Consider the following 21,679-nt stretch of genomic DNA (forward strand, 5'->3'; position numbering starts at 1 on the left):
CCGCCTTCCATCCGACCTAACCAAACAACCAACGTTTGCGAAATCAAAAAGTAGGCTAGATTTCATTTTTGTCTCATTAAATATTTGGCACTATATGATTGATTTTAAAGTAGCAATAAGGGATGAGAGTGATCACTATCCTCTGGAACTTTATATTGATGCACACATGCTTAGAGACATCCCTATATCGAGTGAGATAGTTACTGATGATCTATGCGAACATGTACACATTATTAATAATAATAGACGTGCTCTAAAATGGCCACATCTTTTAACTGAAGGCAAGACCTTAGCATCAGTCTACTCACTTTTTGGTAAGATCTTCGCACCTTTAGTTGGACAACCCTTCTTAACTGACAGTTATGATCACTTTGTTGAGCTACACAAGGCTTTTTTCAAAGAACTAAGAACTTACATGTCCAAAATGCCAAGGAAGAAACAACAAAATGTACGAGCAGGTTGCCACGGGAAACTCTGGTATGATCACTCATGTAGGATGGCCAAGAGGAAGCTCCTAAATGCTATCAAAAATAAATCAAAAGAAGATGTCAGACTTGCTAGGGACGAGTACAAGCATGTCCAAAAAGTATCGAAAAAAACATGGGAAGAGTTGATCTGGGCTGATATGTTGATTGCTGCAAAACTAAATGATAATGTTGGTTTCTGGAGGTTGGTTACGAACGGGGGGCATGCAGGGAGAGTTGTGAAGGACACGTTCCTAGATGAATTGACATGGGTGACACATTTTACTTCTCTGTATAAACAATATGATAGTGGTGTTGAAGAGATTCCATGTTTACTTCCTCCACCTGCATGTCTTGATTTCACCCTGGACGAAACAAAAAGGGCAATTAATGAATTAAAAAATAGTAAAGCTCCCGGCCCTGATAAAATACCGGGTGACCTCTATAAGCATGAAATTGAAGTCTGGGCTCCGTATATCAATAGTTTGTTTAATGCTTTGTCCAAAAACTGTATTCCCTGATAGCTGGCGTGCAGCAGAAGTTGTTTTAATCTTCAAAAAGGGGAATAGATCTGTTCCCTCAAACCACAGACCTATTAGCTTAATGGACACCCTGCAAAAACTCTATGCCAAACACCTGTTATTCAGGATAAATGATTGGCTGGAGGAGTCAGTAATACTTTCCAAATTTCAGGCAGGCTTTAGGTCTAAGACCAGCACCATAGATCAGGTCTTCAGATTTTGTTGTATATATTGGAAGTATGTCCACATCAGGAAAGGTCATCTGTATGTAGCTTTCGTTGACCTGAGAGCGGCATTTGATCTTGTCCCTCGCAACTTGCTCTGGAGATCCCTAAACAAAGCCGGCCTGCCAGGGAGTCTTTTGGTACAAATAATTGAATTGCACGCTAGAAATCATGCCAACATTAGATGGGGTCCAAATGGTGAACTGACGCGTGATATTCCAATTGAGCGTGGTGTCCGGCAAGGATGCGTCTTGGCCCCCACCTTATTTTCTATATTTGTCAATGATGTTCCTGATCACCTGAATGCTTGTAGCAATGATTCACCTCAGCTCAACGGAGAGAGGGTGCCTGCGTTGCTCTTCGCGGATGATACCATCTTAATATCCCAAACTAAGAAGGGCCTCCAGGCACTCCTAAACTCCTTTAGCAGCTACTGTGTGATCAAAGGGCTAGAAATAAACGTTGATAAAACTAAATGCATGGCACTGAATCCTAGTAGGCCGGACAGAGGGAATTTAATCTTGAACGGCCAAACTTTAGGAACTGTGGAGAATTTTTCTTATCTGGGGGTAGTACTCGACTCAAAGTTAACATGGAAGGCCCAAATTGAAAAAAGCAAGGTGTCATATGCTCATAATGTCAAACCAATAATTAGTAAACTGAATGCTAGCACAAGTAAAAGTGTAACACCTGTACTTGAACTTTTTAAATTCAAAATCCAATCTGCCGCCCTACATGGGGCTGAGATATGGGGACCATTGGCCAGGGAGAGCTTTCAAGGCCTGGATAATAAAGTCATGAGAACAATTGTAAGGGTTCCAACTAGTACACCATTAATTCCCCTCCAGCTTGATCTGAATTTTGAACGAACTGATCATCTGACCATCATAAGACCGTTAATGTTCTGGATAAGGATTTGGTCCACCCCAGAATTGCTAGATTACAGGAATGGCCTCTGCGAAGTATTGAATCTAGACTCTCTTAATTCCATTCAATGGTTTAGGCATATTAAAAAATGGCTCATAATGCTGGGCTTGTATCCATTTTGGGAAAACCCAGAGAATCTACCACCTTTTGCTAAATCCATGTTAAAGAGAGCCTACTGGTCTTATATGAATAATAGGTGTGCTCATGAAAGCAGAATTGGTACCTTAACTCAAGGTTTCTTATCCTTCAAAGATGAACCCTGTTTTGAATCCTTTTTGGACGAAATAGAGCCCCCTGTTGCTAAGACTCTCTACCTGAAATTCAGGTACGGGAATCTTATGTTGAACTCCAACATAGAACGTTGGTCAAAGAAAAAAACGGAATGTCTGAATAGCAAAAGTGGGAGATGTCCTATGTGCTTAGCTTTGTGTACGGAGAACGAGGTTCACATGTTGTTTATATGTAAAGTGTATCTGAAAGCCCGGAAAAGATGGCTAAAACCCATGTGTGTACTCCTAGGAACTAGATCTTGCCTCACAGCATATAGGATCTTAAAAACTAATACTGCCCAGTTTATTGTATTCAGTGTCAGTAGGTTCCTCTATTCAGCGTACATTGTTCGAAGGAAATTGGGTCAGATGCTTTAAGTAGGACGATTTTATAAACTTACCTCTGCTGCCAAATGATTGATGTTTTAAAGTGATTGGCGAAAATTAATTCTGCACTTCATTTTAAAATTTGTTGTTTTAAATGAACTGATATATGTATATTGATATGATCCTCTGTTTTATGCATGTATATATGTGTGTCTTTTATGGCCAATTGGCCGAAATAAAGATTTAATAATAATAATAATAATAATAATAATAATAATAATAATAATAATAATAATAATAATAATAATAAAAATGTTCTTAACCATTTGGTAGCTTGGCACAAAAGCAGTCAGGCATTATATGCAGGCAATGTGCAACTTATTTATGGAACACTCAAACAGTAATAAGTATAAACACAACACAAACAAAATCCTTAAAGAATCTAAAAAAGTAGAGTACAATGTAATAAGTAAAATTACACCAAACAATAAAAACCAAATCAGTAGAACCAGCAGTATGAATTTGTAAAGTTTTAGGCGAAAATGGTGTCAAAAAGCACAAAGTGCTACTCCTGGCTATCTAGTTGGAGTGGACCATGGGGATGTGACAAGCTAAAGCTGTCTATGATGAAGAATGGATAGTATACAGACGCCATGTTAGGCACACTGCAGAGTTACCTTCTTACTGTCTGCACAAAGAGTTCTGCTCATGTTGGCAGTGGCTGCGAGGAGGTCACTATCGGTACAAGGAGCAGGTCAAGTGTCGCGGATAGTCATTGCTGGTGCTCCACAGTGATGATCATTGTGGCTGTCACTGTCAACACAAAGTGCATAACTAGCGTTGCCGGTCATTGTGGGCAGTCACTGTAAGTGCAACAAGCAGGTCTCGCTGGAGCTTCACTCCGGCGTTCATTGAAGGTGGTAGATTCTTGGCACACAGAGGTCACTTCACGGTTGTGAGGATCCCAAAACATCTTTCTCTTCAGCTTTTCTTCAGTAGGACATCACACTGATGCCAACCAAGGCTCCTGGAACTGGAGTTTACCTCAAAACTAACTCCAGTAGAGGCTCGCACAGGAGTCAGCCAAACAACCCATGGAGTCACTATGGGCAGCCTTGGTTCAAATAAAACAGGTCCAATCATACTTCTTCAGCCAGTAAGGCAGTCCCTCTTCCTCAGGCAGCAGGGCAGTCCTTCTTCTGAATATTCCACAGCTTTTGGAGTGTGCTGATAACAGTTTCTGAAGGCCCCTCTTTTATAACTGGTGGCAGCCACAGTGTGCAGGAATTTCCTCCCCTACTCCCAAAACTGGTACTGGTCAGTTCCTTTAATTCCCCTGGTCTTTGATCTAAACTGCCTATGGTGACAAAGGCAAGAACAAGCATAGTGCCAGTTTCCTTTTTGTGTGTTACAGGCAGGACACTTTCAAATATAATCATGACAGTATACAACTTCTCCCTAACCATCCTGTAGGGAAAACCCTCTCCTCTCATACCTAGGCTTGCTATGTTATGTTATGTTGATTTGTGCAGCACACCGATCACCCATGTAAAGTTATTAGAAAAGCCAGGTCTTGACCTACTTGCAGAACTCCAGAAATGAGAAGGGGGTTCTGATGGGTTGTGGGACATAGTTCCTGTTTTGAATACAATGTAGGACAACCAGCAACATCCTGCACTGCTTTTATGAATGCAGGAGATTTGTGCGAATGAGATTGAGGCTGATCGTTGGTTTCTAGAAGGCTGGTGAAAATGTATGCAGCTGTTAAGGTATGATGGCCCCGAGTCGTGCAAGATATTGAATGCGCATAAGAAGTCTGAATTGGCTGAGTTTGTGAATGAGGAGCCAGTGGATCTCTCTGGGGTGGGGTGAGATGTGGGTGCACCGTGGGAGGTTGAGTATGAGTATTGCAGTTTCTGAAGTCTGTGTAGAAGCTGCTTGGAGATTCTGGTGTGGAGTGCATTGCCATAGTCGAGTTTGCTTGTGTTGAGAGCTTGAGTGATGGTGCATCAGGTGTTTTGTGGCAGCCTCATGAAGATATTTCACAGTATAGGTAGGATGCGGAAGCAGGCTGCACTTATTGCGTTGACTTGTGCGGTCATGTTGAGCTTGTTGTCCAGGATGAATCCCAGATTTCTGGCATGGTCAGAAGGTGTTGGTCAAAGCTTTGTCTGCCACCAGTCGATGTCCCACTGGAAAGTCCTATTTCCAAAGACCAGTACTCCCACCTTGTTGAAGTTGCATTTCAAGTAGTGGGTTCTCATCCATTCTTCTACTATGGTCATGCATTAGTGAAGTTGGCGCAGGTGGTGGTTGTCTTGTCCGTCGAGGACAGGATGAGTGGGGTGTCATCAGTATAGGGTAGGAGATGCAGGTGATACCTTGCAATCAGGTGAAGTTGGTACCAGACTCATGTAGTCATTGAACAGGGTAGCACTGTCAATCCCTGGGGGACTCCACAGATCAGGGTTTGGGTCTCCGATGTGAAGGGTGGTAGTCTGACTTTTGGGGTTCTTTCTGCAGTGAAGGAGCAGATCCAATTAAGTGCAGATCCTTGGGTGCCGAGCTCATGGAGTCTTCTGATGGGTGACTTGTGGGAGACTGTGTTGAATGCCATGCACAGGTCGAGCCGGATGAGGGCTGCTTCCTTTGCATCAATTTCTGAAAGCAATATACAACCCACAACATGAGAGCCATTCACAGTCATGTGATCCTGGACACAGGCAAGAAAATAATAAGTTTCTTGAAGTTACATTTTCCAAAATTGGAACTTAAAATCTGACCTTACCATCAAAGAGGATTTTAAATTACAATTCATTTGAATATAAACATTATTTTTCTATTGGCTCCCAATCTGAAGTTTGCACTTACTAAATGTAATAAGGTAACCTCTTGTTGATCCATGGAAGAGATTGCCTTAGAACTGTGAAAAACAACTTTAGGAGTTTTCCACAGCCAGGACATAAAAAACTTGAACCTACATGTCCTACCTTTTAAATGCCATGCACCCTGCCCTATAAGCCTTTCAGGTCTACCTTAGGGGTGAATTACAAGTATAAACAAGCATTAGAAATGCAATAGGTCTCACATATCTTTTTGAGTTAGAGCTGTTGAGGTTGTAAATAGCAATGTCTTTTACCTTTTTTTACGGAATATACTCCAGGGGAGGAGCAAGACAGTAGAAGGTGGGGCATAAAAGCAAATTCACCCACTGAGAAGCAAGCTTTTGTGAGTGACGCTCTCATTAACCAAACAGCAGCGATGGGAGGAGTCAAACCCTTACAAAGTACATACGATAGATCATCCTGCAGCGCAAGTGCTGTAGGCTGGACCTAAAAATGAGGCCAGCACAAAACCTATGTCAGAGAAATAGGTGGAATGGGAGGGGTTTGAAAAGTCAGCACACACAGTGGATGGCACCAGAGTCGGACTGTGGAACGATAAGCAGCACTGGCAAAAATACTCAAACCAGCCCACTCCTTTTTCTCCTCTTGCAATCTCTTTCTATCCTTCCATCCATCATCTCCCTCTTTCTCGCTCTTCTTCCACTACAATCGCCTTTTCTCTACCTCCAGGGCTTTCAATGGGCAGGTACTGTCCTGAGTACCTGCACTTCTTTAATTTGAAAGGGACCGTGTCTCCACTTCTCAGCACTGCTGCATTACACTTAATGGGAGAGTACCAACACTTCTCAGGAGCAAACCGGTACACTGCAGAGTGAGTACCAGCACTTATATATTTCCATTTAAAGCACTGTCTACCTCCCACTCTCATACTCTTGAAGCCTCCCCTTTCCTGTTGCAATTAACCTTGGGAGTTGGGGCAGTGGCAGAGGCACCAGGAGCTGCCCTGGACTTTCAAACCAGTCTCCAAGGGCTCCAGCCCTCTGGGGTACTGCGCGTGAGATACAATGGTTATTACAATCCCCAGGAAGTGAATGGGAATGTAGAGTGGGCTGGGTTACAAACAGCGATTGTGCAACAGTTTACAGCCACAGCGTATTGTATTATAAACATTAACTAACCCACTGCAAGAACAAAGTGGGGCAGAAGTGGCATTAAACCTCTGTGAGAAGACTGCCCATGTATTCATGAAGAGGCCTTGGACCATTATGGCGTCACACTTACTCTGAATACATCCAAGACAAGACACCTGCCCCGTTACCATACTTACAAACAGTACCAGGAGCATCAGCAGAGGCTTAACTGCATACTTACATTTTCAATAACTTACTTTAACTATCTTTATGAATGCCAATGAATTAAACAAATCAATGTGATTTTTATTGAATAAAAAGCGCCCATGATCTCTGACTCAGCCTACGGAATGCACGAGTGAGGGGTAAAAGAAAACACGCACCTAAAATTTCACATTTGGGATCAGAGAAGACATTGAGGGCACTTTGAGTGCAGTCCATGACTTTGCTTTTACAACTCATGCTACCAGGCATGTCCGTTCCGTTAATCGAAGCCTACATCTCCCGAAATGCATTGCATTGGCAAATGACAGACTACGACAAACAACGTTGTGTCCTCGGACACGTAGTGAGCTGCTCACCCGAACAACATCATCGCTTTAAACCTCGTTTTCTCAGCTCCATCGCAATCAGAAACTACCTCCAAGAATTGGCATGCAGGGTTTCGTGGCACTTACATTTTCAGGGGTACACATGCAGTTCTCCATGAACGGCCAGTCCCCGAAAGTCTTCATCGCGATGCACAGTCGTTCATCTACAGGTACTGGTGCAGTACCCCACAGACAAGGAGGAGCAAAAGAAACAAGGCATAATGGACAATGGGTACACGCGTCCTCACTGGAGCTTGTTTTGTGCCTAAATGCGATAACAATAGTTTCGCCTAAAAACAGAGGGGCATATTACCAAGGGCCTTATCGCCGCTTTAACGGGAATTTTTTCCGCTAAAGCGGCGATAATTTTATCGCCCTATTACCTAGCTGTCGCTAACACCAGTTAGCGTCAGCTAGTAGGAGATAGCGATCATCTTGGGGCCCACTTTGCATGTCAGCGATATTTATCGCTAATGACATGCAAAGTGGGCGTGCCAAGATGTTAGCGACTGTAAACAGTCGCTAACATCGCTATCTCCTATTACCCACAATGGCGTACTTTTGGAAATATTCCCGCTAAGCGTGAATATCTCCAAGAGCTAACGCCTGCCCAGAGCAGTTCTTAGCCATGTTATCCAATGGTAGGTGGATAACATGGCTAAGAGCATTAGCTCGGTAATGCATGAATATCGCTGGTTTTTCAGCGATATTCATGCATTTCGGCCGATTTTTATCGCTTTTGAGATAAACCTTGATAATAGCAAGGTTTATCTGCGATAAAAATCGGCGGAGCGCGGCGATAATTATATTGCCGCTAACCGTGTTAAGTGATGATTATCGCTTGATCTTGGTAATAGGCCCCAGAATACTTTAGCACTATGGTAGAGTTTCCTAGAGTTGAATTACTCACTCCTTGCCCACGCCACTAGTTCTTGATGAGCGGGAGCAAAATGGAGTTCCCCCACTCATTAATGTTGTTGCACATCTCTAATAGTTAGCATATATATGGTCGGCTATGTGGCAAATTCCTTACCTATATCCTGATCCCCAGCCGTGCGCACCGACCCATGAATATCACAAACATGGCACTTATGACTGATGCTCCTCAAGTACCGGTTTCAAGGTAGCCAATGAGCGTGCAGAGTCTACCCTTTATGCGTTGCCGAGTAAATCCACATCAGCCATAGTGAAATGGTAAACACATCCCGGCACATTCACAACAAAATTTGTAAATAATGTTGATGAATTGTGCCACCAAACCACTGTCTGGCATGAGCTATATTGCCAATAATCCAGGGCAAAAAAAGTCAAAAAGCTCCAAAATTCATCGAGCTTAATGACGTATTAAATGACAAACATTACACACAAAAAAAACGAACAACCAACGAGCAACAAAATTCCATGAAACAGGCATTCAACAGAGATGGAGGGAATATAATGAGCCCATGTAAAACCAGCAATGTCAAGCGATGCAAAGAAGAAAATAAATTTGCCAAGAAGAGTTCTCACTTATCTTAACTGGCTCAAAATGGACTGCTCCACCGAGGTTAGAGGGAGCGAGCAAGGATGGCCAATCAGAAGGAACAATAGTGAAATAAAGGTTTTGCATATCAAAACAAGGAGGGGGATAGGCAGTACCACTTGGGCTGCAGAACATAAAAGATTCCGATAAGCAGGACGAACGGGGGAAAAAGCTGCATCCGGAGTAAATCGAGCGAGGATGGTCAACCAAAAGTAACAATGAGTGAATTTGCCTGGACGTCAACTAGGCACCCAAAGGCAGGACTTTTAAAAGCAATCCACACATAAAAAGCAAGCATTTCTCAATGGCTCAACAAAGAAAGAATGGCAATAGATGGGCATGCTTACAGCCTATTGAATTGAATACAGCATTTCTCATAGGCAGCGCAAGCGTTGCCTAGGCTTAACCTAAAGAGGAAGGTTTAAACCCAGAAATGGTTTTCTTTGCCAGTTCGAAATAGCAGTTTAAAACTGCACCACAAGCTGCAGTGTAAGGCTGAGGCATGTAAAAGGCTATTTTAGCGGGTGGGAGAATGAGTGCTGCACTCCACCAGTATCATTTAATTTACAGGTCCAGGGTACATGGGAACGAATCAGGTGTACCCTGATTTTACCATGTTTTCTCATAGTAGAGTACAAACACTTTATCACTGGTTAGCACAGAATCAGTGCACAGTGTACTAAAATTCAACAAAAACAAGTTCAGCAAAGGAATGCAGAGGAAGGCAAAAATCTGGGCTGACCCTGCAGAAAGAGCCTGGTCCAACATTTATCTACCTCACAATGACGCTGCATGGGTACATAAGGAACGGCTTGACAACCATAGTCACTATAACTTCACCCCTTCCCAATAAACCAATAAGCATAACATTGATTATGTCTGTCTGCAGCATTTATATGGTAGTCACAATATAAAAAAACTCACAAATCTTTCTTGCCGGTGATGCTATCTATGCATTTTCTCCCCTATCTACTTGTTCTCTTTCAATGTCCAACCACACTGCCTCAAAAGAGGTACAACAGAGCACACATATGTACTTGCGGTATCATGTAGTGTTCTGTAAGCATCCTTAAGTCACTCTCCCTCTTTATAGGTCTTGCTGTCATAGGGGGGGATGTTACAGTATGCTCAAGATGTTTTGTGGAAGATCACATCGTCATGTAGACCTTACCACTTAATTGAAACAACATCCAGGTTCTTGGTGTCGGTCACAGACAGAAGTAAAGATCTTCAGGTGGTGACCAACTAGCAGTCACTCATTTTACCTGACCAGCTAGTTTGTTTGCTCCATCACAATAGTTAGACAAAGTGGAGTCTATGACATGGCCCACAAATACCATCATTAGACACCACTGTTGCACCAAACTGAAACCACTAAAAAACGTTCAATTCTTAAAGTAATGTAGATCCACAAACAAACTGACTTATGCCTCACACATGTAGGAATATCCCTGCATATCCTTATACACACGTCGAACACATTTATTTACAAAAATGAGTATATCTCAGGCTAATGTTATATGGTACCACTCAGGTGTCATTCATAATCCTAGGCATGTTGTCCACTTCACTATCTCTTTTCTCTTAGTTCATAATCCTATGTAGCAAATTGCTCAGCCACTGATATGAAGGCTAGAACCATGTAGCTGCTGTGGAAAACTATGTAGCAAAAGGAGACATTTCCACCAACCATGACAAACAGGAAGTAGCATAGTGCAAATGACCTCATAAATAGGGCCTCAAATTGTTTACCACAATTTTGGTTTTTTCAAAGAGATAGCCCATTATTCCTATTTGTTGTGCTCTCAACCTACTTACAGTTTGTGGTGGAAACAAGTGGGAAATCCATGCATGATTCAAGTTTGTGGAAAGTCCTGAATTCATCAAGGGCCCATATGTATTGATCTTAAAGGTTTTACAAAAGAAACTAACCGTTGAAATACAGATATATTGAAAATGAGTAGGAAAAAACAGCCATTTGTGAAAACTTTTTCATCTGTAACTTTTCTTCACGATGGACTAGTTACAAAAACAATATGCTATTACGTGTTCTTGTTGACCCTTTTGGTTGTGGGGATGAATAGCGTTTTTCAGGTTCTCCAAGAATTCAAGGTACTCAGAGTCAACAACTAAGTTGCACTGTACAATAGTTTTTGATTGTGTGCTAAGTATAGATGTATTCATAAGGTGAAATATGTAGAATGAAAAGTGGGTATCAACAAAACCTATGTATTTCTGAAATAGGCACACACAAAGTATAGGTTTAAGAACAGTGGTTATTTGTACATCTTTGAATTTGTGGGTACGTAGATCATTTCACATACATGGCTTATAATGGAAGTCACAAATGTGGTGATATCCAATTGTTAGTAACAAATGTCCTACTATTTTTGACTCCTACACGTCTTCCAATAAAACTAGTACCTTACGTGTGTGGGTAGGGTTAGTACCAACGTCAGGAAACTTCCCAAAACACAATGTGGACATTTTTCTCAGAAAATTGGCCCTTTTTTCTAATGTGGGAAGCTGCTGATTTTGGGCGCTTGCTCAGCTGGCACCTAAGGAAACCTAACATTTTTTAAAACTAGACATGCAGGGAAATACAAGGTGGGGTGACTGGCGGCTCTCACTGGGTGTTGTTTTTAACCCAGATTCCATTGGAAACCTCAAACCGTGACTAAAAAACACATTTTCTTCAAATATCTGTAACAGAAAGTTCTGGAATCTGTTGGGAACCACAAACTTCTTTCCACCCACCATTTCCCCAAATCTCCCAATAAAAATGGTACCTCACTTGTGTGGGTAAGCCTAGTGCCTGCTATAGGAAACAGCCCAAAATGCAATGTGGATACATACCATTTTTCCACTAAAAACGGACCCTTTTGTTTCTTCAAAGTGGGTAGCTGTTGATTTTGTGCCCCAGTTAGGCCGGCGCCTAGAAAAACTAGCAAACGTGCATGTTTTTGAAAACTAGACACTTGGGAGAATCCAGGGTGGGGTGACATGCGTGGCGCCCACAAGGCTTTTTTTACCCAGAGTCCCTTGCAAACCGCAAACTTTGATTAAAAACAGACATTTTCCTCACATTTCTGTGATGGAAAGTTTTGGAACCTGTGGGGAGCCACAAATTTCCTTCCACCCTGAGTTCCCACATGTCCCTTGATAAGAACTGTATCCTCTTGTGTGGGTAGACCAAGAGACCATGAAACAAAAGGCCCTAAAGTGCTAAGTTGATAGATAACAATAGGGGGGGGCTGTGGTATTTGGGGCCGTGCTGTGGCACCTCCCATGCAAATCTACGAATCAGAGACATTGTTGGAAACTAGACAACCCGAGGAAATCCAGGGTGGTGTGCCTTATGTGGATCCCATAGGGTTTTCTTACCCACAATGCTTCGCAAACCTCAAACACTTGCCTGATAGCACACATTTTCCTTACATTTTTGTGATAGAAACTACTGGAATCTGCAGGAGTCCACAAAATTGCCACCACCTAGCATTACCTCCGCTGGGGTTTATAAAAACAGTGTGCCACTTGCGTGGCTGGGCCTAGTTCCTAAGGCAGCCCCCACCCCTACATTAAAAATGTATATTTTTCTTCTTGTCCAGTGGGCTTTTATTCCTTTTCCACTACTTTTACTGGAGTTTGTCCCCCCAGGGGCAGATCGGGGGTAAGTACCCCATCTGCCCCATGGGGCGTCAGAAAGACTGATTTATTTAGATATGCTGGGGGGGCATAATCCCTTGCCTAAGGGGTGTTCCCCCAATCCCTGGTGCCTAGAGGGTGGATCTCTGCTTGGGGATCACTCTTCTGTGAAGATCCCTAAGCAGGGTTCCACTGGGAAGACGTAGCATTAGAAAGGGGAGTTGCTCCCCTTTCCAACGATACCTCTCCCACCCCAAATCTGCACTTGGGGGGCTGAGATATTCCTTGAGCACCGATGCCATGAAAGTAAAATGTCTTGTTTTACCTTATCGTTACTGTAAAGAGGTTAGCGCACCCTGAGTGCTGATCGTCATTACAGTAAAATAAAAAAAAACACTTAGGCTGCTCAGGAAGCTCTTCCCAAGTAGCCTGAGTGTAGAATAAAATAAAGGAATACCTCTGGTGCCTTTTTTTTGCCTCCTGAGTGTCAGTCTATGGCCAACACACTTACTGGGGAGGTAGTGTGTCGACATCCACACTTAAGGGGCTAATAAATTAAATGAGTCAACCAAGTCTTAGACATGGGAGAAAGAGGCCTTACAACAGTGAAAACAAACTTTAGTAGTTTTTAACTATCAGGTCATGTAAAACTTAAGCACACATGTCCTACTTTTTAAATAAAATGCATCCCGTCCTATGAACCTTCAGTGCCTACCTTAGAGGTTATCTATAAGTATTAAAATGAAAGGTTTAGGCCTGGTAAAAGGTTTATGGTCAACAGACAAGATTCTGGAGCACACCCTACTTTTTTATGTCTAGATTCCTTTTAACTTTTTATCAGATTTAGAGTGCATGCACTCGTGAGTGCTCCGTTCCGTTTGCACACAAATACTTTGAATTCATGAAGAATGATTGCCTGCATCTTCCAGGTCACTCCAAGGACTATTCACCTTGTTATCGGTACAGATGAATGTTTGATCATGCATGAGTCACTTTTGATATACCCACGGTACATCGTATTACGATCTAAAATGTTACAATATGGACATATATTGATATGAGAGGGGGGAATGTGTATGTTTGATTCAGTGATATGTTTTGAAGTTTTCAGTGTGTGGGACATTATTGGGAACGGGATAATAATGGGGAGGGGTTATATAGACACATGACTGATTCCACAAAGAGGTTACAGGTGGGTGGGTTACATAACTATCAATAGAGCGGTTTTGAGGTGGACGGGGAAAACGGAGGGCAGACATGGAGGGCGTTATATGGAAGGTTAACATCAGGTGTGAACGGGAGTAAGATAGGGGTAAATAATGATAAGTTGGGGTTTGAGGACTAAGAGGACTAGTGTTGATTTGGGTAAAACAGGGGGAAACTTCAGGAGTTAGTAAAGTTACAAGACCGGGCAGGCCACAGTTTGGGGGAGGCTTTGGTTTACGTTTTAAGTTGCAGGTTGTAGGTTTATGTTTACAGCTACACAAAAGATTTGTTTGATGACATACGATTACAGGGTAGCGTCATTTATTTTTGTCATGGCACTGGGGTATGAACAGCATGAGCATAGGACATATGGGGGGATTAGTGAGTAGTTGCTAATTGAGCAGGTTTGTTAGAATTAAAGCGGGTAGAGTATTTAAACATTTTTGAATCATGCGGAATGTTAATTTAAAGTGACGGAAACATGTATATTTTTATATCATAGATACCCCTGACGAAGGTTATTACCGAAATGCATTGGGTGTGATGTAATTCTTGCATAATTTGGAGACTCGAGATTCAGACTACGCTCATGTTTAGGCCTGGATAGGCAATCATGAAATAATTAAACACAGAAGTTTAATTGAATTTTGCAGCTTTGGTGTGGCAATGAAATCTGGATAAAACATGGAAATAAGATGGATTAAATGTGGAACAATTGTGGTGAAAGTAAATTATTTGGAATACTGAAGTGCACACAGCTGTGCAGCTCACTATGACCTGCAAGATGCGGGCCATCATTCTTCATGAATTCAAAAAGTTTATGTTGCCAGGTCAAAATGGCAGTTTAAATCTGCACTGCAGGCTGCAATGTCCGGCCTGTGATATGTTTTAAAGTGCTACTTAAGTTGGTGGCACAATGATTGCTGCAGACCCACTAGAAACGTTTCATTTAAAGGCCCTGAACACATGTAGCACCATAAACTAGAGATTTAAAAGTAGATACAATATTCCAATCAGGTATAAGACAATTGTACCATATTTAGAAAAAGAGCACAACCATTTTACCACTGGTTAGCAGTGGTAAAGTGCACAAAGTCCTAACAGTGTTGTCCGGCACGGATCGGAGGTAGGTGTGCTGGAGCAGAAGGGGGGGAGGGCACAGGGGGAAGCAGGTATAAAAAATAAAAAAATAAAAAATAAAAACTTACCTTCTCACCACTTCCTCGCCGCGTCTCTCCTCCGCAGTCCTCCCTCGCTCAGCCTTAACAGGAAGCACACCCACGCTCTTTGTCAGCCAATCACAACGCTGCCTCAACAGCATTGTGATTGGTCTGAGCACTGTGTATCGAGACTCAGTTGCTGACAGTGAGCCTGGTCATGTTCTCCAAGCAGCCTGTAATGCAGCTTGCATGGAGAATATACAAAGTGCACAAGACTGTTTTGGGCGGCCCAAGAGAGCCAGCCAAGCATTCATTGCGCACTTAGGAGGGTGCTACCACTCCTCCCCTGCCCCCTTACACAAAGCTGCCAAAGAAGGAGAAAATAAAATGATAATAACTCAAGTTATTATCATTTTATTTTCCCTTTGTTACACTGCAAAAAAGCAGTGGGGCGATGCTCCTCTGCCTTAACGGAGGAGCCGCCACTGAGTACTAATGCCAACAAAAACAGGTTCGGCAACTGAAGGCCGAAATCTGTGCCAGCCTCCGCAAAAATTGTGAGGTCCAGCAGGCAGCAAACATACAACTACAATGTTTTATTAGAAAGATCCAGTTGAGTACCAGAGTTTAGTAAATTAAGCTCAGGCCAGAAACCAGATGCCCTTACACAGGTCTAAAGCAGTACATTAGTCGAATTAAACATTCTTTTGGAAATAGAAATGCAGTGAATGTGAAAACTAGTAAGGTAGCAGCAGAAAGATATTTACCATGTATAGAGTTCATGGTAAAAGACTTTCAGAGGGTACAACTTTTTAATCCTTACATACTCCCATCTGTCATGAGCTTTCCTCAGTCGCATGCAATGGCCTCATTGCTTGGTTTCTTCAGGAACAGGAATCATTGCACATTTGCCATGGCCACCTTTTTGTAACAAAATATAAAATATGAATATGTAGTAATAAGGAAAGCATTACACAGCCAATATATTATTGTGTTTTAAATGAAAGAACAAAAAGAAAAGACACTTGCTGAGATGCAGTAGTCACATCCATCCACACTTGCCACATCAGGATGACAAACAGATGAACTCTGATTGGAAGAAGTAGGGTAGGATACACATATACAGATGAGAGATGGATCTTTAAACAAAATAATATAATTGGCTTCTTCTTAAATGGAGAGGGAAGGATGGCCCTTTTCAGTCTAAGTCTCAAAGCTGGAACCTCACAGCTTGTAAGCAAGGAGTACTTCCTGAGCAGCCCGATAATCATAGCTGCAGCCCACTTGGTAGCACATTAAGTAGCTTGCCAGCTCCCAGCCTTTCATACAGGGTGCAAATTCGTATAATTGACTACTTACTACACCACAGCAAATCCATAATATATACATTTGCATTTACATATTGCAATCTCTTAAATATTAGGGAGATTAAGGGGAGCAACAGCGACAGAGTACCCTACCCACTAGCATAATGGTCCCCACACCAAATTTAAAAGTGGGCGGACCTGTGGTGCAACCACGGTGGAGACTAATCCGTCTCCACTGTGGTTAGGTCCCTCCAATGGCCCGCTTGAGTAAGGGACGTCAGAGGTTGACCTGTATATCTGCTCACCTAGTTTAGATGGGAAGACATACAAGTCAGTTTTCACTGCCCATCACCGCCAGGAGAACCTTTACGGTAAAGGGCAGTACAATCTGAAGCATTCCCACCTTCCCATGGGATATACCTCCCACAGTGAAGGAGGGCATTGATTTCTTAATTTTCACAATCAAAATCCTGCTTTGGGGTTTTGTTTATGAAAATCGATATATATATTTTTTAAAGTGTAAGTTTGACAAATAGCTCTTTCTGTGATGTAGCCAAAAGGCAAAATTACAATGCATTGATACCATCCATCTTGACAGCGGTTCCCATCACTGCATTACATTTCTGACCCCCTGACAGACATTTATCAATTTGGCAGTCAGGACCTCCACCACGGGGATGGAATAAAATACTCCATTGACCTAATGGAGGATGACCCAACTATCAAAGTATAAATTGGGCCCTATTTTCTGTTACAGATGAAAAACATTTTTAGGGCTTGAATCAGTTTGTAATGCTTTCCTGTTTGCTGTTTGTTCTCTGATCAACATCTAGGGCCCAATGTAAGTAGCCAAATACCGGTCGGTAACGACCAAAATTACCGAATTTCGGCCGTTACCGACCGGTATTGGGCTTTCCAGATGTAGGTGGAATTTGTAAGGATTATGTATTTTACCGAATTGGTAATTTAAGGAATCGGTAACATACCTAATTCTTAAATACAAATTCTGTAAATTACCGAATCCTGATATGTAGGGAGCACTCAAATGAGTGATTTTCCGATCTTAGGATTCGTTATTTACCACCAACTACAAGTTGGTGGTAAATAATGAAAACCTCTGAAAAAACATTTGTTTTGCTTTTCCAAGACATACATGCCCTTAGGGCATGTATGTCTGCAACATGTGCACCCATACACAATTGAGGGGTGCAACAGGGTGTCAAAGTGCACCCTGCCACCCTTCAATGCTTCCCAATTTTACCGAATCGGTATTTACCGATTCGGTAATTGACATTCATTCATATGGACCTCCAGGCCCATACCGATTCGGTAATTACCGAAACTTACCGATTCGTTAATTTTTTACCTACATCCCAATTGCCTGTTCTTAAATACCGAATTGGTATGATTCGGTATTTAAGAATCGGTAATCTTAGATTACCTACATTGGGCCCCTAGTGTTGTATTGTGCATACTGTGGATGGGATAGTATTTCTTCATTTGCCCAATGTAAGCCATCACCTTTTACACACTGATATATTAGTGTGAAAAGTGTCTGTGGCTAAGCAGATGAAATATCAAAATGCATATGACCTTTATACTTTGAAAGTGTTCCTCATATAAATGGTAGAAGTCAATAGCAGTCATTCTGAAACTCAGGAAGTGGTGAAGCTGAGCAGCCTGAGAAACTCAGGTGTATTCGTGTGGAGAAATTGATTCAGAGAGAAGACTTCCCCTGAATAGTTCACATTAGACATGTGCAAGTGGTCACAGAGGAGCCCCTTGAGAAAGTCACATGTGGAGAGTGGGCATCAGACTTAAACGACTGGTGCATAGCAGGCTGTTAAACCCTCACTGAGTAAAGCATTGTACCTGCTCCCCCAAGTTATTGATAACTCCAGTGTAAAGACTAACTGGAGATTACAAGTGGGACCATAAATGTTGGCCTAGAAATGGGGAATTACCATCAGAATAATTAATTTGAGCAATTGTATTTCATGAGTGACTCCACCTGTATCAGTCAAAAAATTCTCTGGGTGAAACACCACAGCTTTTTCAACCCTGAATCAGGCAGTACCCCCTTTAGTGGTCAAATCAGGATAACCACTGGTCTCTGAATGAGGTCTAACATCAAATTTAAAAAGCAGCTTGGAACACTAACATCATTGATTTAAATTCTTCTTTACAAAATATATATAGCTATCGAGAATCCTGGGGTTGTTTTTACTCATATAAATGATGAACAAAGTTAAGGGACATATTGAAAAAAATAAAATAATTTGTTCTTTTTGATTGGTCAAAACTATTTTTCTGAGAATATTATTTTCCTGGTTCTTTGAACAAAATTAAGTATTTAAACTGGAGCAAACCCTGTCCTCTGTATTACATTTGCATAGTAGAATGTGACACTTCTAATTCAGTAGACAGGAAAAACACCAAATTTTGATGAAATATTCCATCCTCCAAACTCTTAATATGGCCCTAAGTGGACATCAGGAACATAATTACCAAAATATAAAATGTTATTATACCAGATCTTTTACTCTTAGCTTAGCCTTTTCCCACAAAATGAATCTAATAGATCCAAACGTAAATGTTGCAGAAAAAAACTAACACTATTTCATATTTATATTTCAAACTTATATCCTGGTATGGTTGTTACATTTCTCACTGAATACACTTTTACATCTTTTTTGCTCTCATGCTACAGAAAGTACAGCTGGTTAAAACCTTTGCTGTTTGCCTCAATTTACTGAAAAGGCAGAAAATGAAAGCACAGCTACTCCTATGCATTTCTTATCCTAGTAGACACTGAGGGCTTGACTCAAAAGACTGGAGAGAGAGCAGGCGTGGTTTACTCTTGTAGGACTCCTGCATTTCAGAGGTAAGCCAACAGTATTCCTTGGTAATTACTGCCTTATTATTGGAATTTAGCAATAAGCTAGATTTATTAGAAAAGCCGTGCCTACATACATTTTGAATCACTCCAAGACTACTTTGAAAAGGTAGAGTATTCTCTTCAACAGTGTCACATTTCATGATACTATTTCCATCAGGATAGCAAATAAGTAACCCCCTAGTCTATTTTCAATAGTGCACTGAAACACATATTTTATATCTGTGTTTGGTTAAGGCATTGTACAAGCCAGTGCTTCTCTTGGACATTTAATTCATTACAACATGTGTCTGCATTTCTCGCGGGTCAGCCCTTACTGTAAATTTGTAATCTATATATATGTTCCATTTTACATTTACATATTATAACTATATTGATTGATTGAACCAATAAACATGTTTTGGCTGAAGACAGTCAAAATGGAGTTACAAGTGGTGTGATGGTATCACATCTTGTACTCATGAGTGTGGAGGCACCACATGGATTTCCAGGCCCATCTCTACATACCCTAGATAGCGCCAGAAATTGTCAGAAATTGCAAACAGGTAGAGTTACACAGACTTAATCCCGAGTTAATCCCCACTCTTTATGACCCAATGTGGATCAACAGATGATTTCAATTACCTAAACACCTTGTATTGATAACACCATATGCAGTATTACATTTTCTTAATTTATCAAACCACCTGTATTGAGGAATACCTCAAGGAAGTTTGTAAAGTGTTAAAATGATTTATAATCATTTAGGAAATTTTTTCTCACACAGTGTTACCATAGTTGTCATCCTCGATTGTTCAATAAATTGAATTATTTTGTGATTAAAAGCAACTGGAAGTGCTTTTTTTAGTATTGTCATTAACATCTATTTCACTAGCTGACACATTGTTTTTTTATATATATACCTATTTAGCTGAATATCTTATTGTCTGTTCTTAGCAACTCAGTCAATAGAACAATTTGACTACTTAAAAAACCTTAACTAAAATAAAAGTTGAACTAATTACATTACTTGCCAAGAAATTGATCATTAGTCAGTTCTAATGTGTATAAATAGCAAAAATTTAGCTATACAATTACAGAAAGAACATGTTTTGAATCATTATTGGAGGTAAGTTAATTATATGATTCATAAACGTTTCCCTAGTACGCAAAATACTGATCAATTCTTCTCTAAGTGGATAGTTTAGCGTCCTGCCAACCTGTGCACTCGCGAATACATACACCACACAAGGAGACCAATTGTACACATCTTTGTTCTGCTGTGTGTAAGTCAGAACGCAACATTCTAAGCCTGCTTTTTAAGTCAACCCTCCAACGCTTACGTCAAAGGTCTACAGCAGACAGTGGGAACCGAAAGAGTTCCAGCATTGTTTTCATTACAAGATACTACATCTCCCGCTTTGTTACATAAAAAGTCACAACTTTCAAACATAGATAAATACATAAATAAATAAATATACAAATAAATACATGAATAAATACAAACATCCACAGGCATTTTTAATTATTCAAATAAGCTTTGCGGTGGCCTGAGTCACACGTCCTGATCGGGTCACTAGAAACCGGGAAATGGTGGTGGAAGTGTCATGATCTTCACAGGTGAGGTGGAATCATCAGCATGATGTATGACATTGATGTATGGTGAGTGATGGGCCACATGTCAAAAATGAGAGAAGTCTCTTGTAAGGGACTTCCCAGAACACGGAGCAGTCACAATGTGTTCTTTAGTGTTAGTGATAGTAAAGGATTTACCCTCAAAAGAAGCTTCAGATTTCCTTCTTCTGTATTGTCTAACAAGCACTCAATCTCCTCTTGTAAACATGATGTCCTTTGTATGACATCATCGGTCAACATATTTTTTCATCTTCTGTTTGCGACCAAATGTCTTCCTCATTCTTAGACATGAGATTAGTTCATTGCGGCAGCTTGGTCGTTACGGCTCTTCCAAACATAGGAGTTGCAGGGCTTTCCCCTGCCACTGAGTGAGGGGTTGAACAGTAAACTTAAAGAGTAATGTATAAAATAGCTTTGAGGTCGAGCTTCTCGAATGCAGCACGCTAAACAGCTTTCCTTACATACTCACGAATGGTTCTACCAGGCCATTGTCCTAGAGCCAAAGAGGAGTACTTTTATGATGCTTTATTTTGAGGTGATTTAGAAAGTCTTTAAATTCTTAACTATTGAAAAGTGGGCCATTGCCAGACTTTAATACTGCAGGTACAACCCATGTCGCAAAGATGTCATCTAATTTTTGAATGACCTTTTCATATATAGTGGATGAAAGATCTTCCACCAATGGAAAACGGGAGTTTATATCAGCAATGGACAGAAGATGATGCTCATTCTCAAGAGGACCAAAGAAATTAATAGCACTTCTCTACCAAGCAGGATGTGGCAAGTCTGACATGTTCAAAGGGTGCTGAATGACTTGAAATCAAAGACAGTTGCATATTTAAAAAGTCTATAATTCTTTTTTGACCCTTTCATCGAGATACGGAAACCAGACTTGGCCATGGAGAGCTCTCTAGGCGGTAACTATTCCTCGATGTTTCTCATGGGCAACATCAATTATTTGTTTTTGTAGACTTTCAGGAGTAACAATTTGTGTACCTGGCAGAATGAGGCCTTCCTGAAACTCTGAAAGT

This window comes from Lissotriton vulgaris, chromosome 12 (genome assembly GCF_964263255.1).
Source record: "Lissotriton vulgaris chromosome 12, aLisVul1.2, whole genome shotgun sequence".
NCBI lineage: Eukaryota > Metazoa > Chordata > Amphibia > Caudata > Salamandridae > Lissotriton > Lissotriton vulgaris.